Source organism: Canis lupus, chromosome 11 (genome assembly GCF_003254725.2).
Source record: "Canis lupus dingo isolate Sandy chromosome 11, ASM325472v2, whole genome shotgun sequence".
NCBI lineage: Eukaryota > Metazoa > Chordata > Mammalia > Carnivora > Canidae > Canis > Canis lupus.
In genome coordinates this window covers 19,860,710-19,868,080 of record NC_064253.1, presented here as the reverse complement: position 1 = coordinate 19,868,080, position 7,371 = coordinate 19,860,710, and the positions used below count along the sequence as shown (strand labels likewise).

General features: G+C 54.6%; 1 protein-coding gene across 11 annotated transcripts in view; it reads left to right on the top strand.

The window, feature by feature from the left end:
- The first annotated feature begins 2,905 nt into the window (after positions 1-2,905).
- P4HA2 (prolyl 4-hydroxylase subunit alpha 2) overlaps positions 2,906-7,371 on the top strand; it is a 33,328-nt gene continuing 28,862 nt past the window's right edge. For 6 of the 11 annotated variants that reach the window (XM_025432353.3, XM_025432355.3, XM_049116036.1 and 3 more), the window contains exons 1-2: positions 2,906-3,032; positions 3,601-3,735. The gene's annotated coding sequence lies outside the window, so the exon portion shown is untranslated. Of the gene's footprint in view, positions 3,033-3,113; positions 3,271-3,600; positions 3,736-7,371 lie in introns of those variants that run through there. The other 5 variants (XM_049116038.1, XM_035696880.2, XM_049116039.1 and 2 more) reach the window with 5 other exon arrangements.

The window sequence follows — 7,371 nt, the reverse complement described above, 5'->3', positions numbered from 1 at the left end:
TCAGGCACTAAGGAATGAGTGGGGTCCAGGACTCTGAGGGCCTGTGGAGGACTTAGCCAGGTCTTTGGGTACTGCAGTGCAGTGGAGCATTAAAGAGACATCTATCCTTTCACATAGTCGGCCAGTGTTTATTGAGCTCAGTTCTGTGATTGGAGCCAAGGATACGATCATGGGTGAAAATACACAGGTAATGTACTCCTGGAGGTCCTGGGCCAGTGGAGGAGGCACACATTAATCCAACAATCATTCAACTTTATTAATTGTGGCAAGTGTTGCAAAGCACACAGGGCACGAGAGGCTGTTAATATAAAGGAGGCTTTGACCTGGCCAGGGACATGAGAAAAATCCTTCTAAGGGTATATTAAGGATTTAAATGGGGAGAAGGGCATCCCTGGGTGGCGCGGCGGTTTAGCGCCTGCCTTTGGCCCAGGGCGCGATCCTGGAGACCCGGGATCGAATCCCATGTCGGGCTCCCGGTGCATGGAGCCTGCTTCTCCCTCAGCCTATGTCTCTGCCTCTCTCTCTCTGTGTGACTATCATAAATAAAAAAATAAAAATAAAAAAAATTTAAATGGGGAGAAGGATGAATTTTCTAGACAAAAAGAAAAGCACGTACAAAGGCCTGGCAGTACAGTGGGAGAGAGGATGGTTAGTTAGAGGGATGAGAAGAAGGTCAGCGTGACTAGAGAAGTGAACAGGGCCCAAACCATGTGGGGCCTTACGGGCTACCTTCAGGATTTTTCCTAAGAGCCATGCAATTTACTAAGCTGTTTGTGGTGGGTTCAGACCTGAACTTTGAGGAGACTACCAGAGCTGCAGTGTGTACAGATTGGTGAGAGATTTAGGTGGTAAAAGTGAATGGACACAGGATCTTTGCCCCCAGAGCAAAGACAGGCTCTGGGGGCAAGGCAGAGAGGGAGATGCTGGGTGTGATTGTCAGGCTTCTGGTTAGGCGCCTGATGGGGATGGGAGGTGGCTCCTTTACTGAAGCAGGGAGTTGAAATGTGTGGAGAAGAGAAGGAGAGAGACCATGAATTCAGTGTTGAGCATGTTGTGGATGGAGTACCTGTGGACACTGAATTGGAGACATAGACCCAGCAGGTAGTTATGAGTCTGGAGCTTAGGAGTCAGGGTAAATGTCAAGCAATACGTGAATCATTGATGTAAAGGAAGAAATTAGAGAAGAGGAAAGAAAGTAGGATGCTCAGGCCTGAGCTTTGAGGAACCCCCAAATCTTACTGACTAATGAGGAGAGGGGGAGGCGAGGATGTCCTAGGAGGGAAGAGGCTGGGGGTAGTGGTGGCCAGAGTGATGGGTGGAAACCAGGAAAATTAGCATTCCAGGGAGGTGGTGGTCAGATACTGCTGGAGAGTCAAATTCTGACCCGGGTTTCAGCAGATGAGAACTAAAGAGAGGCTATTGAATTTTGACACTTGGAAGTTACAGAAAGTTTATTGAGACCTGGTTTGGTGTTGTGAGGACACCAGAAAGTCCATCGTAGGAGCCTGAGGGGTGGGAGAAACGAGGACAAGGATTGACAGACTATTCTTTCCGGGGATTTGCTGGGATTGAGGAGAGAGACACTGCAGTCGTTGGTGGAGTTGAATGAGGGTTTCATTTTCACACTAGAGGCTTAAATGTATTTATAGGTCAAGGGAAGAATCCAGTTCAGGGGAGGGGGCAGTTGAATAATCAAGAGAGAGAAGGGATGATCCACAGGGCAAGCTCCTGAGAAGGGGGTATGATTCGGAAATCTGGGCAGGCAGAGGGAGGCTCCTCTGCATAACAGGATGTAGCAGACACAGTTAGCTTTCTGTTTGGTTTTAGTGGAGCTCTGGCTGGTGGCTGACGCAGGCCGGAACAGTGGCTGGTTCCCTGTTTTATGTGTGCTGTGTGTAGTTCCATGCCTATGCTCGTGCCTTCCCCAGGTCTGGGCCGCCAGCCTGGACAGAGTGCCATAGGGAATATCCCCACACAGCCTGGGCGGAGGCTGGGCACCTCCCACTCTGGGCTAGCTCGCTGATGAGATTCTCAGACCGTGTTTCCCCTCATTCATGATCAGGAAGGTTCACAGAGCAGGCGTGGGAACCTGCTTGGCCGCCAGGGCCTCCTCCGACTCAGGCTGAGATTTGCGGCATCCCAGCCTCCATTCCCTCACACACCGGGCTAGGTAAATGAGGTGTCCACTCTTCTTGGCCCCTGTTGAATGAAGGGGTTTGGGCAAACCAAGAGTTGGCCCCAATATGCTACCCCCCACCTCAGCCTTTGGTTGGTCCGCTTCTCATCAACCCATCACCCGTAAGTACGTCACCAGGAGGAGTGCCTGACACTGGAGCTGGGGACGGACAGAAACCCTTGGGGGAGCTTGGTCCTGTGGGGAGGACCCCAGGTCCCCCGTATTTTTCAAGGTCTTCTCCACCGGTCTGTCGATTGCACGGATGCCCGGGCCCCGGCCCCCCGGGGGGCCCCACCCCGCCCTGTAACTCGGGAGTGGTGACGATGGGGAGGGGCTGCAGGAGCCAGTGCCCGGCAGGACCCCCAGAGGATGCGCAGGAGCCCCGGCCGGGAGTCCCCACCGCGCGGGCGCTTCTGCAGCAGCGGGGAGGCAGGGAGGCAGGGAGGCAGGGAGGGCCGAGGCCCGCAGGTGGAGCGGGGCGAGGGGAGGCGGGCGCCGAGTACGTGCGGCGAGCTGCCGGCGGCATGAAGGGCGGGGAGCGGCTCCCGCCGGCCCGCAGCCTGCTCCCGGCCCCGGCCCCGGCCCCGACCCCGACGCGCGCGGCTGTCCGCCCCCCTTGCCCCCCCCCCCCCCACACCGGGCGGCTGGCGGGGACGACCCCGGCCGAGGCTGCCAGGGCGCGGAGCCGGGGCAGGGGCCGCCCGGCGTGCTGGGGGGGCGGGAGGTGGGGACGTGGCGACGGCTCAAGCGGGCGGGGCCGGGCCGCGGCGGGAGGCGGAGCCGCGGGGGAGGAGGCGCCGAGCGGGCCGGGCCGCCGCGGGAGGTTCTGGAGCCGCCGGGAGCCGCGCGTGTCCAGGTGAGCGCCCCGCCCGCGCGGCCCGGGGCCCCGGCTGAGCTCGGGCGCTGGCGGGGCGGCGGGGAGCTGGGGGCCGGGGGCGTTCAGTGCGGCCGCAGCCCGGAGCCCGCAGCCCGGAGCCCGCAGCCCGGAGCCCGCCGCCCGCAGCCCGCCGCCCGCCGCCCGCCGCCCTGGTTCTCCTCCCGCCTGGGTTCCTGCCCCGCCGCCTGCGGGCCCTCCCCGAGCTCGGGGCGGTGAGGTCAGCGGCGCCCTTCCTGCCGGTCCCTCGGCGGCCGGGCCGGGCCGGGCGGGGCGGGGCGGGGCACTCGGCCGCCCGGGCTCGGCAGGCTCCCCGGGAACGCGACGGGCGGCCGGGCCCCGAGGGCGGCCAGAGGTTGGCGGCGGAGGCGGGGCCGTCGGCCGGACCCCGGGGCCGCTGGGCGTGAGCGCGGGCCGCCTTGCTCCCCCGAGGGCCGGAGCCCCTGGCCCCGCGGGGTGCGCCTTGGTGCCCAGGAAACGGGCTGTTGGTTGAGAAACTTTTTTCCGCCCCTCTAGACGTCCCTTTCCAACGTGCGTTGTTTTTCCTTAGCAGCTGGGCTGACCTGTGGTAACAAGTTAACGAATTCAAATAACGACGCCTTCTGTGTGTCGCGCAGCGAGGAGTTGCTAGCCCAGCGGGGCGGACGGATTGAAGACTGGGAAAGTCCAGATCCAGAACAGTGTGGTGAGTGCTGTGCTGGGAGGGAGTACCAGGCTGTGGCTCTTTGGTAGAGGACAGGATGCTTCAGGCCAGAGGGCTTCCTGGAGGAGGTGGAATGGTCAGAGGAAGGCTAAAGAAGGGTAACCTGGACAGAGCAACGGTGTGTGTGAGTGGGAGCAGACCGGGGCACTCCAGTAGAGGTAAGGCGTTGAGGAAGGGACATTTAAGGGGGTAGCTGCCAGGTGGACCCTATGCGCTACAGTTTCAAGTGAGTACTAGGCAGTGCCTAGTACTGTGCTGTGCATGTGAGTGCTGCTCAGCAGGTGCACAGATCAGGGCACTTCCTACTTCGGGACAGTTGGGCCTCTGGCCTTGTATTCTAATGTGACATCTTTAAGATGGTGTAGCACATTAGTGTGCCTCCCAAGACTGAGACTGGTGTTTCTGCTGGAGAGTGCCAGTTAAAGCTTGTACTGCCACCGCGGCCTCCTCCTCCTCCTCTTCTTCAAGATTTTATTTATTTATTCATGAGAACACACAGAGAGAGGCAGAGACATAGAAGGAGAAGGAGGCTCCCCCACAGGGAGCTGATGTAGGACTCCATCCCAGGACATCCCAGGATCACGACCTGAGTCAAAGGCAGATACTCAACCGCTGAACCACCCAGGTGCCCCAAGCTTGTGCTTCTTACTATAAACCCTTTGAAGCCTGAGAGCCTTAGCCTTCTTGCAGGAGATGCTGGTTCTGAGAGCAAGGGTTGGGGGACATCATTTTGTAGCTGAGAGCATTCTCACCTGTCCCAGATTTTGCCAAAATCCGCTGTCCACCTAAGAATTTGTAGAATGTTTTTGCAAGCTGCTGCTGCAAAAACACATATGGAACAACAGGTTCCATGATTTACTCCTCTGTTCAATGAGCCACGATTTCCTTTGGCTGATGTTTAAACTGCCCCTGAAGTGTCCAGGGTGCAGCCTCTCATTGTGATTCTGGGACTCAGAGCCCAGCTTCTTCTGTTCATTTCAACATACTCACAGGAGCGTGCTTTGAATCCTTTTTTCTTCTAGGTTTTTTTTTCGTATTCTCAGATGGCCAAGTATGTCCACTGTGCATCCCCAGCCAAGGAGGCCACGTAGCAAGGATGGAGTGAGTTGGCTGGCGGCCTCATCCCAGAGATGATGTCTTATTGGGCCACCCTCATTCTCCAAGAGCTCAGTAGACAGACATGATGACAACTAGGCATTGCCTGTGACTTGTGATAGACCCTTTTACCCAGTAGGAGTTTCTGAAATGGGGTGCCTGGGAGAATGCTTACTTAGCCACTGCTATAACTCGTACACAGCTGATCTCTCTTCATTCCTTGAGTACCTACCCTGTGCCTGGCTTCTACTTGGAGCGTGCCTAGGGGTAGAATTAGGAGGGAGAGGAGAAGGAGGTGGTATTGACGCTATCCTTGCTGGTGGGTAGCTCATAATCTGCCTGAGATTGCTGCTTCAAGTTGGCAGCTGGCCATGTGGCAGAGGAAGAGCTCAGAGAGTGAATATTCATCAGAAGGAGAGACTGTGTGGGTGCAGCCCTGAGGAATGACTAGGATGAGGGAATCTGGGATCTACTCATTTCCTGACAGAGCCTCACTTTTACTCTGCCCTCCCACATCCATGGGAGGTTCTGAGGCTGGATGCAAGACCTTGGCTGATTTGTGGCCACGCTGGCTGATAGTACATTGGGTTGGTGGGTGTGTCCCTGGCTCTTGGGATCTGTCAAGAGTTTAATTTTATGCAGATGGTGATTGGCAGGAAATGCTGTGATGCAGGCACGTGCAAGCCTAGACAGAATGCTAGAGCGAGAGTTAAACTTCGATTGCTTGAATCTGGCAGTTTGGACTTTCGAAGTGTCCCAGAGTGGGACATCAGCCTGTCTTAGAGGGAGAGGGCTAGTGGCGCCTGTGGTCTCTGGGGTTTTTGCTGGGGATATGGAATGAAGGATATAGTTTTTATTCTCAGAAGGGGTGGAGGGAAATGAAAAATCTGGACTAGACTTCTTGAAGCCTTAGAAGAGAGTTTTTGTTCAAATGGTGTCATTGCCAGCCAGAGGATTAAGTATTTGGGTAGTGAATTCTCCAGCTCAGATTGGATCTGTCTGAGCTTGTTCACAGTCCAGTACCTGCTTTAGCCCTTTTAGGAAGTGCTTGCTGGAGTATAGTTTGCTTTGTACCTGGCACTTCTGAGGACCAGGGTGTGGCTGAGATCCTGAGCTGAGGCCTGGTACTTGTAGGAACTTGGAACCAATATGTCAGAGGCATAGAAATACAAGAGATCCTAGAGTATTAGTCCAATCCCCTGCCTTTTACTGGAGAACTTTCTTTCCTTGATGAGCTATAGAGCCAGTGATTGACCTCTTCCAGAGTTATTTTCCTGATGATCAATGTGCTGCATTATACCTGACTCTGCTCTCTCCTAAAGTAATATTTCATTTCTTTTGGTCCTTGTGGGATGTGGAGATTGCCCAATATCTGCCTTGTTTTCATCTTCACTGTCCCCTAGACTGGACTGTATTCATTTCCAGGGATTAGCCAGGCAGCTGGCCACTTAAGGTCTACTGGTGTAACTCTAGTACCCTTGGTGCTGATATGTGGTATAAGTGTGCTTGATGGTAGGCTGCACACTGATAATTGTCATCTCATTCAGTCCTCACTGTGAGGTATAGGTCCTAATGTTATCACCATTATATAGATGGGAAACAGGCTCAGAGAGATCTGGAACTTGTGTAAAGTCACAAAGCTAGGAAGTGATGGTAGAGCTGAGATTGAAGTTGGGATTGTCTGACACCTGACTAGACAGGACTACCTTGCCCTGAGCTGGGCTGATTGGTCATTTCTGAGTGCTGTGATGTCTGAGGCTGGAGTGACTGCTCTCACCCGAACTCGAGGCTCCATGTTGCTGTTGACTTTTTGGTGGGGATCCAGCCTGGTATGTTATGGAGCTGATTTGTGAACCATGATAAAGTCCTTGAGCTGGGCAGGCCTGCTCGTCGTTTTGGGAGACCCTGCTGCTGTAAGACAGTAGATGTTACTGAGTAGGATTGAATGCGATACCTCGTGCAAAGTGTGTTTTGGGTTTGAGTCTCAGCTCTGACACTGATTTGTGGTAGCATGTCAGGTATGCAGGAAACTCTTGCTCAGCCTTATTTATCTAGTTTTTATATCTGAAATGGAGATGATTATCTAGTTTACAAGGTTTTGGTGAGGATTAGATGCTAGAATTGAAAGATTTTTGGAAATATAAATAGTGGTTAGCTTAGTTGCCAAAAAAGCAGAACCTGGGGCAGTGCTTAATGCTTTATTGGAGGGTGGAGTACAGCAAGGGTAAGGGAAAAGAAACCTGAAAGAAGGATGGGAAGCACAAGGTAGTGCTTTAGCAAGTTGGTCAGTTTGCCCAGAGATGTAGTAGTTGTTTAGCCATGTGGGTTATCTCTGGGTGAGCTCTGCAGAAATTCCATGCCACAGAACAGTTCAGCAGTGGAGGCCTGGTGAAGGAATTTATCTGCCGGCCTCCTCCTGTCTTCTGTCTTCATTGGTCAAAGTTGCCTCCTCGGAGCTAGCTCCCTCTTGCTCCTTGGTTGCACTAGCAGGGTCCTCCAGTAGCCACAGGGAAGGCCAGTGTG